Source organism: Pelophylax lessonae (genome assembly GCF_965119305.1).
Source record: "Pelophylax lessonae genome assembly, chromosome: 1".
NCBI classification, from domain to species: Eukaryota; Metazoa; Chordata; class Amphibia; order Anura; family Ranidae; genus Pelophylax; species Pelophylax lessonae.
In genome coordinates, this window is record NC_138768.1 from 219575828 (window position 1) to 219601905 (window position 26078).

A 26078-nucleotide genomic window follows, 5' to 3' on the forward strand; every position below is an offset into this window, starting at 1 on the left:
AGGCCATCTTTATGTAGAGCAACAATTCTTTTTTTCAGATCCTCAGAGAGTTCTTTACCATGAGGTGCTGTGTTGAACTTCCAGTTACCAGTATATGAGAGTGAGAGCGATAACACCACATCTAACACACCTGCTCCCCATTCACACCTGAGACCTTGTAACACTAACAAGTTACATGACACCGGTGAGGGAAAATGGCTAATCGGGCCCAATTTGGACATTTTAATTTAGGGGTGTACTCACTTTTGTTGCCAGGGGTTTAGACATTAATGGCTGTGTGTTGAGTTATTTTGAGGGGACAGCAATTTTTTTTTTTTAATCGAGAAAAAACGTTATGAAAGTACACGAACAAAAACATAGCACAGAAACAATCTGCAATGTTCAAATGCATAAATAAATAACATACAGCGATAGCATAACCACCACACAGTGAATACCACCCTAAACAACAGGAGAGGTAGGTATATGTCCATCCCAGCCGCCCTCACCGTCCCCCCACCAAAGCACTTAGGGAGAAGCTGAACAGGAGAGAGCACCCAGCATGGCCATGCCCCCTAGTACTCACACCACCCCCGCCAAGATATTATTAAGGACCAGGTCCTCCGAGGCCAAGCCCGGCACAGCCAACCACGGAGCCCACAATGTCTAAAATTTACCAGGGTTGCCCCTATGTTGATAGATATACTTTTCTAATCTAAGTGTGTCCCCCATTGCGGCAACGCATTCTTTAACCAAAGGGGCCCTCGGGGATATCCATTTCCGCAAAATCAGCTTTCTCGCCTGAAACAGCGCCCGGCCAATGGCCTGCAGAGCCGGCACCGGGGCCTGGAAACCACTCAAGATGCCCAGCAAGCAAACTTTAGGATCCTCCGGCACCTGAACCCCGAAGGCCCCCGAAAGTGTCCTGAGCACATCCCTCCAATAAACATGAAGCTTGGGGCACAGCCAGAGGAGATGCATCAAGTCACCATGATCCCTCATGCACTTACCACAAGTGGGAGAGTCTCTCCTTCCCGTCCTATGCAACCTGGCCGGAATGTAGTGGGTTCTATACACAATGGCTCCCAGTGGGGGACCATACGAAGCGGATGGCGGTCCATAAAAGATCCCATCAATAGTGAATAACAATGTGAGATAAATCCCTTAAATTCACTGACTGTGGACATAATGTGAAATATTGGTGCAGGCGAATGAACCCAAATGTCGTCCCCCATCTGGGCCCTGACGGCATGTTGTAGCTGTAAATAGTAGAACTGCATGAACCGAGGAAGACGAAACGCCTCCCGCAGTGCATTAAAGGAACGGAGCACTCCATTGCGGAATATATGTTTCAAATGGGAGACGCCATAGCCCAACCACTTAGCACCATATGGCAACGCAGCCAGCTCAGGGTATCTAGCATTCACCCATATGGGGCTAAAAGCAGTATATCCCACTACCTGCTGTAATTGGCGAGCCTTGTTCCAGGTTTTTTGCATGAGGACATATGTTGGAAATCGTTTGCTAGATTTCCCCTGCCTTAGCGATTCCAAATGTGTCTCCAGCTCCCCCCGGCCCACGGTGTGGGCCAGAAGGCCTGCCACAGACCCCTCCCCCCCTCACTCATAGCCCGGGCAATATGCTGAAGCTGTGAAGCTAGGTAATACAGCCAGGGATTGGGTACCGCCAGACCCCCCAGGTCCTTGGGGCGTTGAAGGTGTTCTAACTTTATTCTGGGATTCTTAGATAGCCATAAGAGGGATCGAAAAATGGAGTTAACAATTCGAAACAAGCGCAGAGGAATAATTACCGGAGAGTTGTGAAGGGCATACAATAGTTGGGGCGTAAGTATAATTTTTATAAGATTGGCCCGGCCCGCCAAGGACATGCGCAACCAGGACCAAACTTTGACTTTAACCCTGAACCGAGCAAGAAGGGGGGTTAAGTTAAGGCGCACATAATCTAGTGGCTGCGGGGTAACCTGTAGCCCCAAATAGCGGAATTCAGAGGACAGGGGGATCCAAGCCACCCCGACCGCCTGCGAGCCCCGGGTATCATCTAACAGCATCAAGTAGGACTTGGTCCAATTAATAAGCAGGCCCGAATAGGAGCCAAAAGTTGTAATAACTGCCATAGCCTCCGTCAGGGAACTGGAGGTGTCACCCAACAACAGCATGATGTCGTCAGCGTATAACATAATCTTTTCCTCCAGGGTGCCATAACGAACACCCACTATTGACTGATTCGACCTGACGAGGGCAGCGAGGGGCTCTATAGCTAGGACAAAAATTAAAGGCGACAGGGGGCACCCCTGACATGTACCTCTAAAAAGGGAAAAGGGGCGGGACACTCTGCCACCCTCTCTAATAGCGGCCTTAGGGTCATGATAGAGAAGTTGCACCCAGGAAATAAAATTCTCACCAAAGCCAAACTGGGACATAACTGCCCACAGATAGTGCCACTTTACACTATCAAACGCTTTTTGTGCATCAAGGGAAAGCAGTGCCCTACTACCCCTATTATCCACCTGGGACTGTAAATTCAGAAACAGGCGACGGAGATTAATGGACGTGGACTTTTGCGGCATGAATCGCGACTGATCAAAATGGATAATGGAAGCAATTACCTGATTAAGCCGCAACGCCAGGGCCTTTGCCAAAATTTTTATATCACTCTGTAAGAGATAGGGCGGTATGACCCTGGGTCTAGACTATCCTTCCCTGGCTTCAACAAAAGGACAATGTTAGCCTTCCTCATGGAGGGAGGCAGCCGCATATTCTGTTTTGCCTCCACAAAGATCTCCAGAAGATGGGGCAGCGTCTCCTCCGCATACTCCTTATACACCTCCATTGGTATCCCATCTTCCCCGGGGCCTTGGAATTGGGAAAGGATGCCGAGGCACACTGAAGTTCCTCTAAAGTCAGAGGAGCCTCCAGTAAGGCCCGTTCCGACTCTGACAAGGAAGGTAGAGGGAAGGAACCCACATACTCCAAAAGCTCCGCAACAGAGTGTTCCCCATGGGATTGGTACAGGGAAGCATAATATGCCAGCAAAACGTCCATGACCTGATCAGGGGCGTTAACCACCCGACCCTCACTGTCTCTAAGTGCCCATAGGTGGGTCGTCTGATGAGAGCAGGCAATCCTGGCCAAAAGGCGACCGGTAGATTCCCCCTCCTCATAGTATGCCTGGCGCTGAAAGAACTTCTTCCGCTCAGCACCAGAGGTGTTAATGCGGAGAAGAGCCTCCTGGGCAGCCAGCTACCCCTCCCGGTTGACCTCCGAGGGGTCCGCCACGTAGCGGGCCTCCAGCCGGACCACCAATCCCTCAGCTTGTGTCCCCTGAGCAGCCGTGTTCTTCTTAATGGCCTGAACCTCGTTAATGAACAAGCCCCATAAATAGGCCTTAAAGGCCTCCCACTGGATACACCGCTCCCCTGCAGCATTGTGCACCACCCAGAACTCCCTCATAGCAGTGCTAAGCCGGTCATGAGAAGGGAACAGGTGCAACCAGAAGGCATTTAACTTCCACGGTGCCCTCTGTAAAGTGGCGTTGGGGCGCACCGCCAGACACACTAACCAGAGGGAAGTGATCCGAGACATCCCGGGGAGCGTAATGGATATCCTCGACATATCTGATAGTGGGGGAGGAGCAGAGGCATAGATCTATGCGCGATAAGGGGGTATGGGTCTTAGAGAAACAGCAAAAGACCCTGGCTCCAGGATTACGGAGCCGCCAAAGGTCGGTCCATCCCAGCTCCTCTGCAAATTTCGCCAAAGCCGAGCGCCCCACGCCTCCACTCCCCACCGCAGCAGAGTGTCGATCCAAATGAGCATCAAACAAACAATTAAAATCACCCATAATATATACCGGGACTTCCGGATGGTTCATGAGATATAGCACCAGCCGTCTAAGAATTTCACTATGGAACGGCGGTGGTACATAGATTAAGGCCAGGACACAGTGTACAGTATACAATTTACAATCTATAAATACAAACCGCCCCTCACTGTCAACTAGGCTGTGATGTTCCTGAAAGTCAAGGGACCGATGGACCAGCACACTTACCCCATGGGAGTACGAGGTGTGCGTGGAGTGGTATTCCCAGCCCACCCAGGCATAGTGCAGCCAGGATCGTGAGTCAGCATCCAAGTGGGTCTCCTGTAACGAGCAAATGGCTGGAAAATGCCTGCGCAGGGCCGCAGAAACCATAGATCTCTTAAGTGGGTCCCTCAGCCCCCTAACATTCCAGGAAACAATTGGGATCGCAGTCATGGTGGGTGACAGTACATCAAAACAACAGGAGGCTTAAGTAGACAGGCCAGCAGGGACCCAGGGCCGGCGTTAGGGGGGGGCAAACTGGGAAAATGCCCAGGGCCCCGAATGTCCAGGGGCCCCGTGTCACTGTCAGCCAGGGCCGGACCGGGCAGTGTCCCGGTGGGCCGCGGCGCTCAGAGTCATCAGACTCACTCACAGACACTAGAAGACATTCCCTCACTGCGGGCGGCCGCCGGCCGGTGTACTTGCCAGCTACACCGGCTCCGCGGCCAATCAGCCTTCTGTTCAGGGGGGGTGTGGGTCACTGGGAAAATGCCCAGGGCCCCGAATGTCCAGGGGCCCCGTGTCACTGTCAGCCAGGGCCGGACCGGGCAGTGTCCCGGTGGGCCGCGGCGCTCAGAGTCATCAGACTCACTCACAGACACTAGAAGACATTCCCTCACTGCGGGCGGCCGCCGGCCGGTGTACTTGCCAGCTACACCGGCTCCGCGGCCAATCAGCCTTCTGTTCAGGGGGGGTGTGGGTCACACCCCCCCCTGAGCAGAAGGCTGATTGGCCGCGGAGCCGGTCCGGAAGTCAAGTAGTCAGTGTGTGTCTGTGTGTTGTTCCTTCCCGCGCGGCCGCCGATGATCACTGAAGGCAGCCGCTGTAGATGGGAGCTCCTTCAGACCGACTTCGGGCTGCTCGCGGGGGGCGGCTGCGGGGAGAGAAGGTAAGTGACTGCCACTGCAGCCTGTGCTGAATAGGAGGGGGGTGGGGCGGCCCGGCTGCATATAGAGAGGATTTGATGTCTCCTTATGCCGCTGGATGGATGGATTCTTCTCCTCCCTTCTGCATGCATTCTGCGGCTGCAGGAGAGATATGGAAATATCAATTTCTCTATATGCAGCTGAGCTGTCCCACACCCCTCCTATTCAACTTCTTTTACTGCCCCCCCCAGTGATCTTAGCCCCCCCCCCGTGATCTTAGCCCCCCCCCCCAGTGTTGTGTTCTTAGCCCCCCCCAGTGATCGTAGCCCCCCTCCCCAGTGATCGTAGCCCCCCTCTCCAGTGATCGTAGCCCCCCCTCCCCAGTGATCGTAGCCCCCTCTCCAGTGATCGTAGCCCCCCTCTCCAGTGATCGTAGCCCCCCCTCCCCAGTGATCGTAGCCCCCCTCCCCAGTGATCGTAGCCCCCCTTCCCAGTGATCGTAGCCCCCCTTCCCAGTGATCGTAGCCCCCCTCTCCAGTGATCGTAGCCCCCCCTCCCCAGTGATCGTAGCCCCCCTCTCCAGTGATCGTAGCCCCCCTCTCCAGTGATCGTAGCCCCCCTCTCCAGTGATCGTAGCCCCCCCTCCCCAGTGATCGTAGCCCCCCTCTCCAGTGATCGTAGCCCCCCTCTCCAGTGATCGTAGCCCCCCCCCTCCCCAGTGATCTTGGCCCCCCTCCCCAGTGATCTTAGCCCCCCTCCCCAGTGATCGTAGCCCCCCTTCCCAGTGATCGTAGCCCCCCTTCCCAGTGATCGTAGCCCCCCTCCCCAGTGATCGTAGCCCCCCTCCCCAGTGATCGTAGCCCCCCTCTCCAGTGATTGTAGCCCCCCTCTCCAGTGATCGTAGCCCCCCTCTCCAGTGATCGTAGCCCCCCCTCCCCAGTGATCATAGCCCCCCCTCCCCAGTGATCTTAGCCCCCCTTCCCAGTGATCTTAGCCCCCCTCCCCAGTGATCGTAGCCCCCCCTCCCCAGTGATCTTAGCCCCCCTCTCCAGTAATCATAGCCCCCCTCCCCAGTGATCGTAGCCCCCCTCTCCAGTGATCGTAGCCCCCCTCTCCAGTGATCGTAGCCCCCCCTCCCCAGTGATCGTAGCCCCCCTCTCCAGTGATCGTAGCCCCCCTCTCCAGTGATCGTAGCCCCCCCTCCCCAGTGATCGTAGCCCCCCCTCCCCAGTGATCGTAGTCCCCCTTCCCAGTGATCGTAGCCCCCCTTCCCAGTGATCTTAGCCCCCCTTCCCAGTGATCGTAGCCCCCTTCCCCGGTGATCGTAGCCCCCCTCTCCAGTGATCGTAGCCCCCCTCTCCAGTGATCGTAGCCCCCCTCTCCAGTGATCGTAGCCCCCCCTCCCCAGTGATCGTAGCCCCCCTCTCCAGTGATCGTAGCCCCCCTCTCCAGTGATCGTAGCCCCCCCTCCCCAGTGATCTTAGCCCCCCTCCCCAGTGATCGTAGCCCCCCTCCCCAGTGATCGTAGCCCCCCTTCCCAGTGATCGTAGCCCCCCTCTCCAGTGATCATAGCCCCCCCTCCCCAGTGATCGTAGCCCCCCTCTCCAGTGATCGTAGCCCCCCTCTCCAGTGATCGTAGCCCCCCCTCCCCAGTGATCGTAGCCCCCCCCTCCCCAGTGATCTTAGCCCCCCTTCCCAGTGATCGTAGCCCCCCTCCCCAGTGATCGTAGCCCCCCTCTCCAGTGATCGTAGCCCCCCCTCTCCAGTGATCGTAGCCCCCCTCTCCAGTGATCGTAGCCCCCCTCCCCAGTGATCGTAGCCCCCCTTCCCAGTGATCTTAGCCCCTCTTCCCAGTGATCGTAGCCCCCTTCCCAGTGATCGTAGCCCCCCTTCCCAGTGATCTTAGCCCCCCTTCCCAGTGATCGTAGCCCCCTTCCCCGGTGATCGTAGCCCCCCTCTCCAGTGATCGTAGCCCCCCTCTCCAGTGATCGTAGCCCCCCTCTCCAGTGATCGTAGCCCCCCCTCCCCAGTGATCGTAGCCCCCCTCTCCAGTGATCGTAGCCCCCCTCTCCAGTGATCGTAGCCCCCCCTCCCCAGTGATCTTAGCCCCCCTCCCCAGTGATCTTAGCCCCCCTCCCCAGTGATCGTAGCCCCCCTCCCCAGTGATCGTAGCCCCCCTTCCCAGTGATCGTAGCCCCCCTCTCCAGTGATCATAGCCCCCCCTCCCCAGTGATCGTAGCCCCCCTCTCCAGTGATCGTAGCCCCCCTCTCCAGTGATCGTAGCCCCCCCTCCCCAGTGATCGTAGCCCCCCCCTCCCCAGTGATCTTAGCCCCCCTTCCCAGTGATCGTAGCCCCCCTCCCCAGTGATCGTAGCCCCCCTCTCCAGTGATCGTAGCCCCCCCTCTCCAGTGATCGTAGCCCCCCTCTCCAGTGATCGTAGCCCCCCTCCCCAGTGATCGTAGCCCCCCTTCCCAGTGATCTTAGCCCCCCTTCCCAGTGATCGTAGCCCCCTTCCCAGTGATCGTAGCCCCCCTTCCCAGTGATCGTAGCCCCCCTTCCCAGTGATCTTAGCCCCCCTTCCCAGTGATCTTAGCCCCCCTCCCCAGTGATCTTAGCCCCCCCAGTGATCTTAGCCCCCCTCCCCCAGTGCTCTTAAACCCCCTGTACTCTTTAGCCCCCCCGTGCTCTTCAAGTCCCCACAGTGCTTTTCATCTCCCCCTATGCTCTCTGGCTCCCCCAGTGCTCTCCACCCCCCTGTGCTCCCTGGCTCCCCCCTAAGTGATTTCCAGTCCCCCCCCATGCTTTCCATCCCCCTGGTTTTCCCTGCCCACCACCCCCCCCCATGCTTTCCATCCCCCTGGTTTTCCCTGCCCACCACCCCCCCCCCCAGTGCTATCCACACCCTGCGCCTTCCAACCCCCCTGCAATGCTTTCCAAACCCCCCCCTTAATTCTCTCCAGTCCCCCCCCCCTGCCCTTCAGCTCCTCCAGTGCTATCTGCTTTCCCTGTGCTCTCCAGCCCCCCTAGTGTCCTTCTATCTTCTATCATGTCTGCAGTCTCTGACCTTCTCTTGTATCACATCCGCAGTCTCTGGACCATCTCCTGTACTATGTCTGCAGTCTCTGACCATCTCTTGTATCATGTCTGCAGTCTCTGACCATCTCTTGTATCATGTCTGCAGTCTCTGACCATCGCTTGTATCACGTTTGCAGTCTCTGACCAGCTCTTGTATCACGTCTGCAGTCTCTGACCATCTCCTGTATCATGTCTGCAGTCTCTGACCATCTACTGTATCACGTCTGCACTCTCTGACCATCTACTGTATCACGTCTGCAGTCTCTGACCATCTCTTGTATCACGTCTGCACTCTCTGACCATCTACTGTATCACGTCTGCAGTCTCTGACCATCTCTTGTATCACGTCTGCACTCTCTGACCATCTACTGTATCATGTCTGTAGTCTCTGACCATCTCTTGTATCATGTCCTCAGTCTCTGACCATCTCCTGTATCATGCCCTCAGTCTCTGACCATCTCCTGTATCATGCCCTCAGTCTCTGACCATCTCCTGTATCATGCCCTCAGTCTCTGACCATCTCCTGTATCATGTCCTCAGTCTCTGACCATCTCCTGTATCATGCCCTCAGTCTCTGACCATCTCCTGTATCATGCCCTCAGTCTCTGACCATCTCCTGTATCATGCCCTAAGTCTCTGGCCATCTCCTGTATCATGCCCTCAGTCTCTGACCATCTCCTGTATCATGCCCTCAGTCTCTGACCATCTCCTGTATCATGTCCTCAGTCTCTGACCATCTCCTGTATCATGTCCTCAGTCTCTGACCATCTCCTGTATCATGTCCTCAGTCTCTGACCATCTCCTGTATCATGTCCTCAGTCTCTGACCATCTCCTGTATCATGTCCTCAGTCTCTGACCATCTCCTGTATCATGCCCTCAGTCTCTGACCATCTCCTGTATCATGCCCTCAGTCTCTGACCATCTCCTGTATCATGCCCTCAGTCTCTGACCATCTCCTGTATCATGCCCTCAGTCTCTGACCATCTCCTGTATCATGCCCTCAGTCTCTGACCATCTCCTGTATCATGTCCTCAGTCTCTGACCATCTCCTGTATCATGTCCTCAGTCTCTGACCATCTCCTGTATCATGTCCTCAGTCTCTGACCATCTCCTGTATCATGTCCTCAGTCTCTGACCATCTCCTGTATCATGTCCTCAGTCTCTGACCATCTCGTGTATCATGTCCTCAGTCTCTGACCATCTCTTGTATCATGTCCTCAGTCTCTGACCATCTCCTGTATCATGTCCTCAGTCTCTGACCATCTCTTGTATCATGTCTGCAGTCTCTGACCATCTCTTGTATCAGGTCCGTAGTCTCTGACCATCTCTTGTATCATGTTTGCAGTCTCTGACCATCTCCTGTACTATGTCCAGCGGGAACACTCTGCAGCCACACCGCACAGCACACCCAAGGTAAGTGGAGGACTGGAGAGAGGAGTGACTTCTACTTAGGGATTTATTTTGCAGATAGGCTGGGCTGGCACTGGCAGCAACAATTTTATTCAAAGAAATCAGGATTTCTTCTGCAAATATTCTGGCACTGGCAGCAACAATTTAATTCAAATCAGGATTTCTTTTGCAAATAGGCTGGCCTGGCACTGGCAGCCAGGCATAGTACTAGTCTAGTACAATGCCTGCCAGTGCCTTGTCTGATCTGATGATGTCACTGCCAGGCTATTTGCAGAAGAAATCCTTATTTTTCCTCATTTTTTTGATCATGTGTCATGATGACATTGGTTTTGGTAATTGTCTGACTCTGATGCCAGCCTATTTGCTGAAGAAATCCTGATTTGAATAAAATATTTGCTGCCAGTGCCAGCCTGCCAGGCTATTTGCAGAAGAAATCCTGATTTGAATAAAATTGTTGCTGCCAGTGCCAGCCTACCAGGGGCTGATCTGAGGTGTGAAGGTGCAGGAATTGGGGTGATCTGAGGTGTGAAGGTGCAGGAATTGGGGTGACCTGAGGTGTGAAGGTGCAGAAATTGGGGTGGTCTGAGGTGTGAAGGTGCAGAAATTGGGGTGGTCTGAGGTGTGAAGGTGCAGAAATTGGGGTGGTCTGAGGCGTGAAGGTGCAGGAATTAGGGTGATCTGATTTGTGAAGGTGTGCAAAGCTCACTTGATTTCTTATTTATTCTATTTAATGTTATTTAATTAAAGCATATTTTCATGTAGTTGTATGTTTTATTTGGCTAAATTTGATTAAATGCGGCTATATTTTTGGTAGAATATAAAAAAAATTGGGGTCCCACTTTTAGGTTTGCCCAGGGCCACACTTTATCTAAAACCGGCCCTGCAGGGACTGTAGCATTCGAGACAGGGGGCAGCGGTAAAGGCGCCCCGGGCACGTACAGCCATCACCAGTCAAACAAGATGAGTGAGCAGACTCCGGACTCCAAGACAGGAAGGCCAACAGGACCCTCCAACAGATAAAAAACAAATAAAGTAACATTACTCCGGACCGTGGGTACCCCAAACCCAACACACAGACTCCCAAGTGCAGGGTCCACAGCCACCGGAGTCACAGTCAGTGTCCCTGAGGATATCCCCAGAGTGTCACCCCCTCCCATGCCGAGGACAACAGGTCACAGCAGCAACAGGGGGAATACTGATTGTCTGCAGCCGAAAAAAAAAAAGGGGAGGGGTAAGAGCAAATAAGCAGGGGAACCAAAGTTCTGCGGTATGGACAGATCCTTAAAGCTCCAAAGCAAAACAGAAAAAAAATCCTGTGTCCCAACAGATCTCCAGGGTAAAAACACTTTGGGGGAACAGGGGGTCACCACCCCACAAAACGGCAGGACAGATAGCACAAGCTCCAGGCTCAGTCTGCACCATCATTCGGAGGCGGCTGACGCGGGGCGAAGGAAGTGTTCGTTGCAGTCAATCCAGGCCGAAGCTTCAGTCGGATCCTCAAAAAAGTGGTGTTGGCCCCCCAGCAATGATACGAAGCTTCGCTGGGTACAACAAAGCATACGAAGCCTGTAATTTCTGCAGACGTTGTTTGACACTGAAGAATTTCGCCCTACTCCTCTGCACCTCAGCAGAAAAGTCTGGATAAAACGAGACCCGCACTCCGTACAGAATGTCTCGCCATTCTCTCGCCAACCTCAGAATAGTCTCCTTGCCCCCATAATTAAGCAGGCGGGCCAGCATGGTTCTCGGCGGGCGTCCCGGTTGCAGGGGGCGGGGAGGAACCCTGTGGGCCCTCTCCACAGCGTACAGAGAAGAAAAAGTGTCTCTGCCAAAAGTGTCCTTCAGCCAGGATTCCACAAATTCCGTGGGGTCCCTTCCTTCCACCTTCTCAGGGAGGCCAACAATTCTCATGTTGTTCCTCCTGAGGCGATTTTCCACATCTTCAGCCCTCTGCTCCAGGGCCCTGGTCAGACCCGCAGTATGTCGGGACACCCTGGTCAGGGGAGGAGCTGATCTTCCAGGTCGCTGACTCGCCCCTCTACTGCAGTAGTACGCTCCCTGACCTTCTGGAGGTCCTGCCTGAGAAGGGACACAGCTTCAGTCAGGCCCCCAAACTGCTTCTTAAGGTGGTCCACCGAGGCATTGCATCTATTGATGGCCCGCAGTATGTCCGCTAACGTGGGCTGTGCATCTTCACCCCCATCTCCCTCCTCCATGCCATCCAGGAGCTCAGCAGCACAGTCTTCATCCCCAGGCCCATTCCCGCCGGAGATGACCGGCCCAGGGCCGCCAGAGCCAGCACCGGTGTCCGGGTTCTTCCCCTTCCCTATGGAGCCAGGGGACTTTTGGGCATAATAGTGCATGTTGGCGGGTTTTTAGGGGGCTTAGAGGACTTACTGGAGGAGGCGGGCTTCTCGGAGCTCTTGGAAGGCCGCTGCGGGAGGCCTTGTGCGGCGCCATCTTGTCCCGGACATCGCGGCTTCCTCGCGGGTCTTGCGGCAGAGCATCGTCCGGAAACGAGGAGTGGAGGGTCCCGGAGTGTGCCCGAAGGTGTAAGGATGCGGCGGTGACCCGGTAAGTAGCAGTGGAGACCGGGGAAAGGATCTAAGTACGGATTTCAGCGGGAGCTCAGTGAGATGCATCCTCTCACATGCCGCTCCTGGCCACGCCCCCCCGAGGGGACAGCAAATTTACACTGTTATACAAGCTGTACACTCACTACTTTACATTGTAGCAAAGTGTAATTTCTTCATTTCATTTCTTCAAATCTTTCTTTATATCTGAAAAGATATAATAAAATATTTACAAAAAATATTTCACTGTAGACTCACCAATTCAGTGATTGGCATAATTTATTTTTCTGTATTTAATTATGCCCATCATCATTCAACCAACTTCCTGTGGGTCCAGAGAGACAGCATTATCCTGTAAGTCACCAACCTAAACTCACAGAAACATGCTGCAGAAAGCAGAACTACACTATCACATGGCATCAATCCTTACAACATTTAACATCCTCCAAAGAAAAAAGAAGGTGCGGGGAACCTTTTTTCCAAGAGTACTGAAATGGGCAGTAAGCCTTGTTCACACCTGTGCATTTTATAGGTGCAGTGAACTGTACATCTTTGATGTGCTTTCATCAAAACATACAATATCTAAAGGTCAATGGTAACTGCACAGATCTGCGCCAGGCCTAAAGATTTTTTTAAAGGCTGCACAGTTGTTGCAGTAGGATGGCAAAGCGGGTTTGAGGCCCAAAGCCTAGAGATGGGCTTTGGAACAAAAACAGCTGATACTTGGGAATGTCTTGCAGTGATACTAACAATTATCTTAGAATCACATCTCCTTTTATTATTGGACCTAAACACTATTTAGCATCTGTGGGGCATCCTCAAACAGAAGGTGGAGGAGCTCAAGGTCTCTAACATCGACCAGCTCCGTGATGTCCACATGGAGGAGTGGAAGAGGACTCCAATGGCAACTTTTCAAGCTCTGGTTAACCCAATGCCCAAGAGGGTTAAGGCAATACTGGAAAATATTGGTGGCCACACAAAATATTTACACTTTGGGCCCAATTCAGACATTTTACCTTAGGGGTGTACTCACTTTTTTTGCCAGCAGTTTAGAAATAAATGGCTGTGTGTTGTGTTATTTTAAGGGGACAGCAAATTTACACTGCAACACAAGCTATACACTCACTACTTTACATTGTAGCAAAGTGTTATTTCTTCAGTGTTGTCACATGAAAAGATATAATAAAATATTTACAAAAATGTGAGGGGCGTACTCACTTTTGTGAGATACTGTAAATAGTAAATGTAGTGCTTTTCTACAGTATACAAGTAGTGATATAAAGTGCATATGCTAAATCACTAAATGTTATTAATAAATACAATGTACAAACTTTCAGCACAAAATGTATATCCTAAGAAATATATAAAAAAAAGTTATTTTTTATCACAAGATAAACTATCCCTAATGCAGGAGTGATAACAGAGTCAGTCACAAACTTTGACTTTCATCCTAATGTGACAGACATGCTGTTGTGGGTGAGTGACCCCGAATGCACACTGTTTGCATACAGGGTCGCTCACCAACACCCGCACATCTGTCACATTAGACAATTCTAATAGATTACATGCTTGGGGGAAGCCTTAAAGCTATACGTATAATTACAGAACACTGGGACTCTTGGGAACAACGTTAATGACAACATATTCTGGCATCACATAAATTGAATATCTAATCATTTATTTTACACTTATGCACATAAGGATGGGTGGCATTAGTCTTGCCCAGGGCACGGGTAAATACAAAAGGGTCAAGGCAAACTCACTGGGTCAGCAGAATGTCTCCTACGTCTGGAGACCTGAGACATGGTGCACGCCTCCTCCGCCTCCCCAGCCTCCCTAGCTGTCCTTGTGCCCACCTCTTCCGGCTCCGGAACTGTCCTTGTGCCCACCTCCTCTGCCCCCCCAGCTGTTCTTGTGCCCACCTTATCCGCCTCCCCAGCTGTCATTGTGCCCGATTCCTTTGTCTCCCCAGCTGTCATTGTGCCTGCCTCCTCCACCTCCCCAGCTGTCCTCATGCCTGCCTCCTCCGCTTTACCATCTGTCACCCTCCTCAAAGGCTGAGCTGCTGCTGACCTGCTCTCCTTTCTCTGGAGAGTCAGTCAGCACCTCAGCCCTGTGTAGTGTGGCATTCTTCAGCCCCTCATGTTCCCCGGCCAACCTAGTTAGGATATCAGCAGCCGTGGCTGCGCCCTCTAGACAGCAGTGTGCACCAGGAGGCTGGCATGTTTGCCTAGTGGAAGCGCTGGCCCTGCTTATACATTAGCTTTATACAGCAGCAGTAGCAGCAACCCAGTATAACTGATTTCCACCTCAAAACAGATTTGTAGTAGGTAGTGTTTTTTGTGTTGTAGAAATAAGTCTAAATTCAGAGCTTTAAGCATCAGGGCCAAAACAGTAAATAAAACTATTGAAACATATATACCTCAAAAAAATAAAAAAAATATCTAAAACTATCAATGACATATAAATTGCCAAACAGAGGAAAAACAAGCCATGGGGCACAGCTTGTTGTGATCTTCTATTCAGTACCACACTGTATTGTGTACAAAGTTCAAAAGAATGTATACCCAGCATAAAAATACCTCCAAACCACAAACCCACATTGGAGAGCTGAAGCAGTTGTAATGTCGAGCAAGAAAGAAAAATCACAAGGCAAGGTTTCAGAGACAAAAGAAAAAGTGTGCATAAAGTAACTGAAGAGCATGCATGAACCTTAATTAGGGCCCAAGGCAACAATGTAAGAGGGAAAGATGAGTCAATTTTTTTCCAAGAAAAATAATAAAAAATAGAGTATAACACTCCAGACATGGCAGGCATACATATTACACTGACTTGCTGCCCAATAGGCTAAGTATTTTACTTGGTCACTATGAGGGAGGTTTACTAAAACAGGTGCATGCAAAATCTGGTGCAGCTGTGCATAGAAACAAATCAGCTTCCAGTCTTTATTCTCAAAGCTTAATTGAACAAACTGAAATTAGAAGCTGATTGGCTACCATGCAGAGCTGCACGAGGTTCTGAGTGCTCCAGTTTTGGTAAATATCCCCCTATGTCATATGAAAAGATGAAGCAAATGTTATTTAACATAAAAACAATCAGTTTATGATGTCACAGTCAAGAGCCAGAAATATTGCATAGACACACAGCACACCATGTAAGTGTTTTTACAGGGCCCCAGTGCAAGACACAAAGACAAGGCAGGTTTGGTAATAAAATAAAAATTTGCTTTTTTTACAGTCACAAGCCAGCAAAATGGAGCTGGCTAACCGGACAGTATGTACTCATTATTTGCTAACATTTTATGTCAGATTTCACCTGATCTGTGATATACAAATCACAATGGAAAAGACTCCCTCAAGAGGTGGTTGTAAAGAGGTTATTTGTTTTAAAAAGGGTCTGGATTCTTTCCTAGATACACATATTATAAATTAATACTAATATTTATAGGTAAAGTTGATCAAGGGAACATCCGATTGCCTATTGACCTCTTGGATGATCTGGAATTAATTTTTTCCCTGCTAGAGCAAATTGGATAATGCATTATTGGGGGGGGGGGGGGGGGGGGGTTGCCTTCCTCTGGATCAACTTGTGGGTATAGGATTGTATATATAGGATTGTGTAATTTTTGTTCCCCCCATCTTTTGGTTGAACTGGATGTGTGATGGGGCCAGGGACTATTCATAGGATTCAGATATATTGGGCAGACTAGATGGGCCAAATGGTTCTTATCTGCCGACACATTCTATGTTTCTATGTTTCTATGTCTTTTTTCAACCAGACTAACTATGTAACTATGTGTAGCACCCTTTTAGGTAGGTGCTAGTGCAGGTCAATATATTTTTTTGTTTCTCTGGACCTGTCTGCTTAACAGGGAGCTGTTAAGCAGACCAGCGAATGTTCAGACTCAACACTTCCTAATTTCCATCAGTTTGTATAACTTATGTAAGAAAAGACTAAATAAATGCTTGATAAATAAAGGCTTTGTGCAGGCTCTCCTCTCTCTTTATACACACCATCAGAGGTGTTTTCACTTTCCTATTGTAGACTCAAATTTTCCAACAATAGACTGCTCCTCTCTCTTCTTATCATCAGTCTAGTTCCTATTCAAAATTTAGAAACTACAGTACAAAAGAATAATGTACTGCTGCTGCTACTTGTGCTTCTATTCTCTGATTATTTACTCCACATTTCCCAACTGACCCTTATTGGGGAATAGCCACCTTGTTAACACCAGACAATCTGGTACCAGCATGCACAATGTACCAGCATACACATATAAATTGACTTCAAAAAGTGGTTGCTAAAGATAAAGCTGTTTTGTAACAAAAATGAATACAAACACTGAAATACTACCTAACCAAACCCTGTGTACCAGGTGCTAGAAAATTAAAATGTGTAGTATTTACCCCCAGTCAGCAACTGGATCACATGAATATGAACAATTACTGAATATCAGACAGCAGACTTTATACTGTTTAGATGAATGTACAGTTGTCAGCACATGCCTCTCCAATCAGATATGAAGGGTCAGTGTTTGTATGCTAGGTTAGTCCAAAGGTATGCTTAGATTTCGAGACTAAAGACCAATATTAATTATTAATTAACAACCACTACGGTCCTGGACAGTCCCAAATTATTAATTATTGTCCCAAATCCCATTTAGGAATGAGTTTAATTTTTTTACATAACTTCCTGCAACTAATCATTTGCATTCATTGTAATAACTGTGTAATGCTTCCCCAGAGACAATGGGCTTTCTCCTGGATTCTTCCCAGGAACATCATCGTGGCCCACTATGGCTCTGTATTTTCATGGTTTAGGATAACCAGGAGTTGGCAACTGCAGCTAAGACTAGGTAGTGGTTTTAGCTAGGAGACATAGGTGTCTTCAAGGAGTCTGGGATACGCTAGATACCTGAAAGCACTTGTAGAGAGAAACCAGCAAGAGCAAAAGTGATAGCTCTTAGTAGGACAGAGGCATACATTCTTCACCAGAGCTTCTGAAAGTGGAGGTCAGTTTGACTGCAGACCACGCCCAGATTGTGGTCCTCTGACTCACCTGAGCAGGTGGCTACTGGGAATTAGGCGAGTGTATGTCATTGAAAGAATTATATGATGATATATAATAGCTGCGCTCAACCAATTACATGAATTAAATATGTGAAGTGTATAAATATAGTGGCAAAAACTATATAAATTAAGCACATATAGCAAAGACCAAACTAATAGTGTCAAGGGTATAAATACCAAGTGCAATTAATACTTAAAAAACACTCATATGAATTAAATGTGCACATAGATATACATTTCAATGGTTGTGATAGTAGATACATACAGATATAAAAAATGGTATAAATAAATGAATAAATAAATATGTGCTCTAAAGTGCAAAGTGACTAATAATTAGATGTAATTATGGAATGTCTGAAGGGTCCTATAATAATGCTTCTTCTGATAGCAACACCTCCACCAAACAGCAGGAACCACCCGGTGTGTCAAACTGCTTACCAGAAATGATAGACCCCTAAATTTTAGGGGGTCAGTAGAAGCCTTGTTGCACAAATGTAGGACAGGTATATAGCCAATATCCACTGTGTTAGTCCAGCCGAATCTAAACCATTAACCTTGGAGTGTTTTCCTTGCCAGGATGCAAAGCTTCCATACATCATATAGAGATGACAAGAAGAGACTCCATAGTGAAGTATATCGGTACAACAAAAATGTATTGAAAGAATAACACTTACAATGTGGTTTCTTGGATCAAACGAATAAAAGACAGTACAAGCCGTAAGCCAGGTGAACGCTGCTTCCGCGTTCCGGTTTGCATTCCACCCGGAGCCGGAAATGACGTGGCAATGTGATTGTGATCAGACTTTCCGTCCTGTAAGTCATTAGCAGTGCTGTGGTGATGGACTTCCTGGTCAGTGGGTAACACAGCCCAAGCACACAGGAGTGCAGAAACACACAAGGTACTGGAAATGAGCAGAGCTGACAGAATTACAATGGGTTAAAGGAAACAGGTGGCAGGTGCATATGATCACTGAAGCAGGATTTGGACAAGGAGCACACGGTAGTTAGCATCTTCGATTGACTTCCTATTTAAGCCATGTCTTTGCTAGATAATTGTGCTCTTCTCCAGCCAATATCTTGCTCCTTGTGCTCCTGATGCTGTCTGTTTCTTCAGTAGTACTTGTTACCAATCATTGGCTTGTTCCTCAACTGCTTTTCTGCTTGATCCCAACCTGCAACCCTTTGTTACTGACCTTTGGCTTGTTTATGGACTGTGCTTCTGCTTAATCCCTACCTTCCACATCTACAACAGCACCCGAGCTTGCACACCTCCTAGTACAGTGATCGCGAGGACTGCGAGCTGGCACTAGCATGTTGTAAAACCCTTCTTCCCCATCAGTAGCCCAGGTAAAGACTAGTTAATCCTTAGACCCTGTGCTTTTGTGAGCCTGCATCAGCCGCCAGGGGGACCTGCTTATGTATGAGAGAGAGGTCTACCCTTGAGGTAAGATGCGGACCAAGGAATGGAGCCTTTACCCCACCCAAAGCATTACAAAGTCTCGAGGTTCTAAGACCCAGGATGAAACTTATAAAGAACCTGTGGCGAGGAGCATATTTTACCAAAGGCAGTGTGCATTTGAAAGTCCACCAGCATTTCTTGTGGGATCCTTGGCCTATTTTCTACATTACATGGATATTCTCGGACACTGTATGGACACGTTTTTCATTAACATTGTTTTATTTGTGCATGTTTGCACGGATGTTATTATTTGTGTACATTAATACATTGGGACACATAATGTTAGCTAACAGAGGGGGTTGTATGTTTATGATACAAGTATTATAGCAGCAAGAAGGGAAGTGGGGGTGGGGCAGAGCGGCACAAAGTAGCTGACAGGCAAGGAGGGGAGGGGGGAGAGGACCAGGGAGAGGAGGACTGACAGAGGCCCGTAAACTGACCACAGTGTCAGGGCTTTAGCAGCCATGATAAACCATGGTCAGTTTACAGGCAAGAGGGCAGAATCAGGCAGGATCAGCCAGGTATTTTATATGATACAAGTGGCCAAATTACACAGCACAAGCACTGTGCTATTTTGCATGCTTAACCATTTGCCGTCGGCGTACTGTCTATTTACATCGGCAGAGTGGCTCACATTAATAGGCGTCATCTGCCTGGGAGGAGCTAGGGGGCGAGCTCTGATTGCTGCCTGACACTCTCAATCTCTCCCCGCTGAGAGAAAAGGATGGACGGCTGATGTAAACACAGCCGTCCGTCCTTCTGCCTGCAATGATCACAGAGCCCATGTGATCCTGCTATATAGGATCGCATATCTATGTGATAATCTCAAAATCTCAACCCCCCCACAGTTAGAATCACTCCCCTAGGCTTACATTTAACCCCTTGATCCCTCACAGTGTTAACCCCTTCCCTGCCAGTGTTATTAGTACAGTAACAGTGCATATTTTTAGCACTGATTACTGTAGTAATGTCACTGGTACTCCCAAAAGTGTCAAAAATGTCAGTCAGGGGTCCGATCTGTCTGCTGCAATGTCGCAGTCCCGCAAAAAATCACAGATCGCCGCCATTACTAGAAAAAAATAAAAAAATTACGTAAATCTTTCCCGTAGTTCGTAGACGCAATAACTTTTGCGCAAACCAATCAAAATAAGCTTATTGCGATTTTTTTTACCAAAAATATGTAGCAGAAAAGAAATTGGCCTAAAATGTTAAAAAGTTGATTTTTTTTTTTTTTTGGGAAGTGACATATAGCAGAATGTGAAAAATATTGTTTTTTTTTTTTCAAAATTGTTGCTATTTTTTTGTTTATAAGTAGGGTTGAGCGGACACCTAGATGTCCGTGTTCGACGGGTTCGGCCGAACTTTAAAGAAAAGTCCGGGTCCGTGTCCCGGACTTTTACCGAACTTTTCCCGGACACCGAACCCCATTGAAGTCAATGGGGACCCGAACTTTAAGGCACTAAAATGGCTCTAAAACACCAATGGAAAGGGCTAGAGTGCTGCAAATGGCAGCAAAACGTAGTTAAGAGCATGGCAAGTGCTCTGCAAACAAATGTGGATAGGGAAATAACTTAAAACAACAAAAAAAAACCAGAAAAATAAAACAATGTTCTTCATCTCTGAAGGACGAGGCCCATAAGGAGTAGGAGGGAGGTTGAGGTGGTGGTGGATGTGGCAGTGTCATAGGCGTGCGCACAGGGTGTGCCTGGTGTACCTGGGCACACCCTAATCACCTAGGGCACATAGCATTATCGCTCTGTTTGCCAGTGAGGAGATGGGAAAGATCTCCCTCGCACCTGCTCTGCTCTATTTCTCTTTGCCAGCAGGGAGAGTAATGTATCGGGTCATGTACATGTAGGCAAACACATGCATGTGTATTTCAACTTTGGGGTGCACACCCTAATGCAATAGGCTGCGCACACCTATGGGCGGTGTAGGTGGAAGCGGCGGTGGAGGAGGACCAGGGCCGGATTAAGAGCATCATGGTCTTGGTGCTGAGGATTTTGAAGGGCCTTAAGGGCCGTGCCTTGGCATGCACCCAGAGGAGGAAGGGTGCAGCCATGCATGCCTAATTCAACATGGGATGCTGTCTCTGAAGCCCATAAACACATCCATGCATCGGCAACTGTCCCTCCTTGTCCGGCCTTCGCGCTGTGTGGGGAGGTTCTGAGGGTGCTGCCTGGGGAAGCGAGCATAGAAGCCAGACTTCTGTGTTTACAAGTGACAGAAGAGCGGTCACAGTGAATATGGCCAACCCGGGGCCTATATAAAAGGTAGGGGCCTGCATGGAGCTGCAGCTCCAATAGCCCCTACGTTAATCTGGCCCTGAGGAGGAGGACGAGGTAGCCAACACTGCTTCTTTTCACAAATTTTAAATGAGGGTACACCCCAAAAGAGTTAGAAAGAGCAAAAATGGAACAATGGCTGGGTAAGGTCGGTATCCATTGCTATTCTGCACAAGGTACGGAAAAGTCCCGTGGGATCCATGCCTGGTTCATTTTAATGAACGTGAGCTTGTCCACATTGTCTCTAGACAGGCGGCTGCGCTTGTCTGTGATAACGCCCCCAGCCGTGCTAAATACCCGTTCAGATAATACACTGGCTGCAGGGCACGCCAGCACCTCCAAGGCGTAAAGGGCAAGCTCAGGCCATGTGCCCAATTTGGAGACCCAGAAGTTGAAGGGGGCAGACCCCTCATTCACTACATGTAGGCGTGTGCACACATACTGCTCCACCATGTTGGTAAAATGCTGCCTCCTGCTAAGACGTTCCATCTGAGCTGCTGGTGCTGCTGTTTGTTGTGGCGTGCTGACAAAGCTTTTCTACATTTCGGCCATGCTAACCCTGCCTTCTGAGGTGCTGGCGATGCCCTGGTTGAGTTGGCGACCTCCTCCTCCTCCTCCTCTGCCTTGTGCTTCCACTGTGGCCCCGCTGTCAGATGGGAATGCCAGCAGCATCGCGTCTACCAGCGTGCGCTTGTACTCGCGCATCTTGCGATCGTGCTCCAGTGAGTGAATTAAGGACGGTACGTTGTCCTTGTAACGGGGATCCAGCAGCGTGGCCACCCAGTAATCAGCACAAGTTAGAATGTGGGCAACTCGGCGGTCGTTGTGGAGACACTGCAGCATGTAATCGCTCATGTGTGCCAGGCTGCCCAGAGGCGACGAAAGGCTGTCCTCTGTGGGAGGTGTATCGTCCGTGTCCTCTGTATCCCCCCAGCCACGCACCAGTGATGGCCATGAGCTGGCCTGGGTGCCACCCTGCTGTGAACATGGTTCCATCTCCTCCTCCAGCTCCTCCTCCTCCTCATCCTCCTCATCCTCCAGAACTGTGCCCCTGCTGGACAATTGTGTCCCTGGCGTTTGTGTGTGCAGGAACCCACCCTCGGAGCCCCTTGCGAATGACTGCCCTGAAAGCCTTTGAAATGTTACCTCTTCATCCTCCTCCTCCTCCTCCTCATCCTGTGCCACATCCTCTTCCATCATCGCCCGAATTGTTTTTTCAAGGAGGCATAGAAATGGGATAGTTAAGCTGAGAACGGCGTCATTGCCACTGGCCATGTTGGTGGAGTACTCAAAACAGCGCAACAAGGCACACAGGTCTCGCATGGAGGCCCAGTTATTGGTGGTGAAATGGTGCTGTTCCACAGAGCGACTCACGCGTGCGTGCTGCAGCTGAAACTCCACTATGGCCTGCTGCTGCTCGCACAGTCTTTCCAGCATGTGCAAGGTGGAGTTCCACCTTGTGGGCACGTCACATATGAGGCGGTGAGCGGGAAGGCCGAAGTTACGCTGCAGCGCTGCCAGGCGAGCAGCAGCAGGGTGAGAACGCCGAAAGTGCGCACAAACGGCCCGCACTTTCTGCAGCAGCTCTGACATATCGGGGTAGTTTTTAAGGAACCTCTACACCACCAAATTCAGCACATGCGCCAGGCAAGGGATGTGCGTCAAACCGGCTAGGCCCAGAGCTGCTATGAGATTTCTCCCGTTATCGCACACCACCAGGCCGGGCTTGAGGCTCGCTGGCAGCAACCACTCATTTGTTTGCTGTTCCATGCTCCTCCACAACTCCTGCGCGGTGTGTGGTTTGTCCCCCAAACAGGCAAGTTGTAAAACTGCCTGCTGTCGTTTACCCCTGGCCGTGCTGAAGTTGGTGGTGAAGGTGTTACGCTGTCCGGATGAGGAGGCGGTAGAGGATGAGGAAGCGGAGTAGGAGGAGTTAGGAACAGGAGGCAAACTGAAGCGCCCTGCAATCCTCGGTGGTGGAAGGACATGCGCCAAATTGCTATCCGCCTCAGGCCCATCCGCCACTGCATTTACCCAGTGTGCCGTTAGGGAGATATAACGCCCCTGACCGTGCTTACTGGTCCACGTATCGGTAGTTAGGTGGACCTTGGCACAGATGGCGTTGCGCAGTGCACACCTGATTTTTTCCCCCACTTGGTTGTGTAGGGAAGGGATGGCTTGCCTGGAAAAGTAGTGGCGGCTGGGCACGACGTACTGTGGGACAGCCACCGACATAAGGTTTTTAAAACTGTGCGTCTCCACCAGACGGAATGACAGCATTTCAAAGGCCAATAATTTTGAAATGCTGGCATTCAGGGCCAGGGATCGCGGGTGGGTAGGGGGGTACTTCCTCTTCCTCTCAAGTGTTTGGGAGATAGAAATCTGAACGCTTCCACGGGACATTGTGGAGATGGTTGTTGGTGACCCAGGTGGTGGTGTTGCTGACAGATCGTCTGTTTGCGGGGTGGCAGGTGCCGGTATCACTACAGATGTGGCTGGAGCGGCCGAGACTGCAGCAGAAGAGGAAGCAGGATGAGCCAGAGACGTTTCTTGGTTTTGAAGGTGTGTACTCCACTGCAGCTCGTGCTTTGCACTTAGATGCCTGATCATGCAGGTTGTGCTCAGGTTGAGATGGTTTATGCTTTGCTTCAAGCTCTGATTGCACAGGGTGCAAACCACTCGTGTCCTGTCATCAGCACATTTTCTAAAGAACTTCCAAGCTAGAGAACTCCTTTGAGCTGACTTTGGTGCGCTCGTTCCCTTGCTGCGTTGGGCAGTAGCGGGCGTAGTGTCTAGGGCACGGCCGCTCCGCTTCTGCACCCTGCTCCCTCTTCTGCTGTGCTGGTGGCTCTGTGCGACCACCGCCTCTTCCTCCAAACCACTCAGGTCACCTGCATGATGTTCATTCCATGTGGGGTCGAGGACCTCATCGTCCTCCACATCATCTTCCACCCAGTCTTCACCCCTGCCCTCCTTGTCGGTCTCCACAATGCTGAACGCCGCAGCAGTTGGCACCTGTGTTTCGTCATCATCGGAGACGTGCTGCGATGATCCTTGCATGTACTCATCTTGAGAAATAAGTGGTTGGGCATCGCTGCACTCAATCTCTTCCACTTCTGGGGCAGGGCTAGGTGGATGGCCCTGGGAAACCCTGCTGACAGAGTCATCAAAAAGAAGAAGAGACTGCTGTATGGCTTGGGGCTCAGACTGCTTGCCTGATTTGCAAGGGGGTGAGGTGAAAGACGGTTGGACATCGGCTGCAGGTGCCAACTGTGACCTTTCTGCAGTAGACTGGGTGGGAGACAATGTGAAGGAACTGGAGGCACTGTCAGCAGCAAACCAATCTACTATCGCCTCCACTTGTTCTGGCCTCATCACTTCTAGGGGCGTATGATGCCCTACCAAATACTGATGCAGGTTCTGTCGCCTACTCACACTTGAGGAAGGTGTTTCACTTGTGCGTGTAGCTGGCACAGATCGACCACGTCCTCTCCTTGCAACAGGAGCTCTAGCAGCAGCACCACCACGACCCAGGCCACGGCCCCTATTTGACGCTCTCCTCATATTTCTGAAATTTAAGATCTTGCCCTAGAAAGGTCTTTATTGAATAGCGGAACAAAAGAACAACAGTATCGCACGGGTGTATCTCACAGTCAAATATGCAAACTATGCCACAATTTAATGTTTTTTACACCAAAAGGGTGTGTATTGAATAGCGGAATAGGATAAAAAACTGTGTATCTCACACGTACAAACACAGACTAGGCCCAATTAAATTTTTTCCTACCCTAAAGGGAGGATGAGGAAGAGGAGTATGGAACAGGCAGCACCCTCAAATCTTCAGAAGTATGAGATGAACCCCAAAAACTTGGAAAGGTGGATCTCACACGTACCGACACAGACTATTCCGCAATTTAATTGAGCCCCAAAGGTTTTTATTGAATAGCGGAATAGGAAATATGATCAAAAAAAAGTGTATGTTTTTCACACGTACAGAAGCACACTAGGCCCCAATTACTATTGTTTGTACACCTAAAAGGATGGATGAGGAAGAGGAGGAGGAGGAGTATACAACAGGCAGCACCCTCAAAGCTTCAGAAGTATGAGATGAACCCCAAAAACTTGGAAAGGTGGACCTCACACGTACCGACACAGACTATTCCGCAATTTAATTGAGCCCCAAAGGTTTTTATTGAATAGCGGAATAGGAAATCTGATCAAAAAAAAGTGTATGTTTTTCACACGTACAGAAGCACACTAGGCCCCAATTACTATTGTTTGTACACCTAAAAGGATGGATGAGGAGGAGGAGGAGGAGGAGTATAGAACAGGCAGCACCCTCAAAGCTTCAGAAGTATGAGATGAACCCCAAAAACTTGGAAAGGTGGATCTCACACGTACAGACACAGACTATTCCGCAATTTAATTGAGCCCCAAAGGTTTTTATTGAATAGCGGAATAGGAAATATGATCAAAAAAAGTGTATGTTTTTCACACGTACAGAAGCACACTAGGCCCCAATTACTATTGTTTGTACACCTAAAAGGATGGATGAGGAAGAGGAGGAGGAGGAGTATAGAACAGGCAGCACCCTCAAAGCTTCAGAAGTATGAGATGAACCCCAAAAACTTGGAAAGGTGGATCTCACACGTACCGACACAGACTATTCCGCAATTTAATTGAGCCCCAAAGGTTTTTATTGAATAGCGGAATAGGAAATATGATCAAAAAAAAGTGTATGTTTTTCACACGTACAGAAGCACACTAGGCCCCAATTACTATTGTTTGTACACCTAAAAGGATGGATGAGGAGGAGGAGAAGGAGGAGTATAGAACAGGCAGCACCCTCAAAGCTTCAGAAGTATGAGATGAACCCCAAAAACTTGCAAAGGTGGATCTCACACGTACCGACACAGACTATTCCGCAATTTAATTGAGCCCCAAAGGTTTTTATTGAATAGCGAAATAGGAAATATGATAAAAAAAAGTGTATGTTTTTCACACGTACAGAAGCACACTAGGCCCCAATTACTATTGTTTGTACACCTAAAAGGATGGATGAGGAGGAGGAGGAGGAGGAGGAGTATAGAACAGGCAGCCCCCTCAAAGCTTCAGAAGTATGAGATGAACCCCAAAAACTTGGAAAGGTGGATCTCACACGTACCGACACAGACTATTCCGCAATTTAATTGAGCCCCAAAGGTTTTTATTGAAGAGCGGAATAGGAAATATGATCAAAAAAAAGTGTATGTTTTTCAC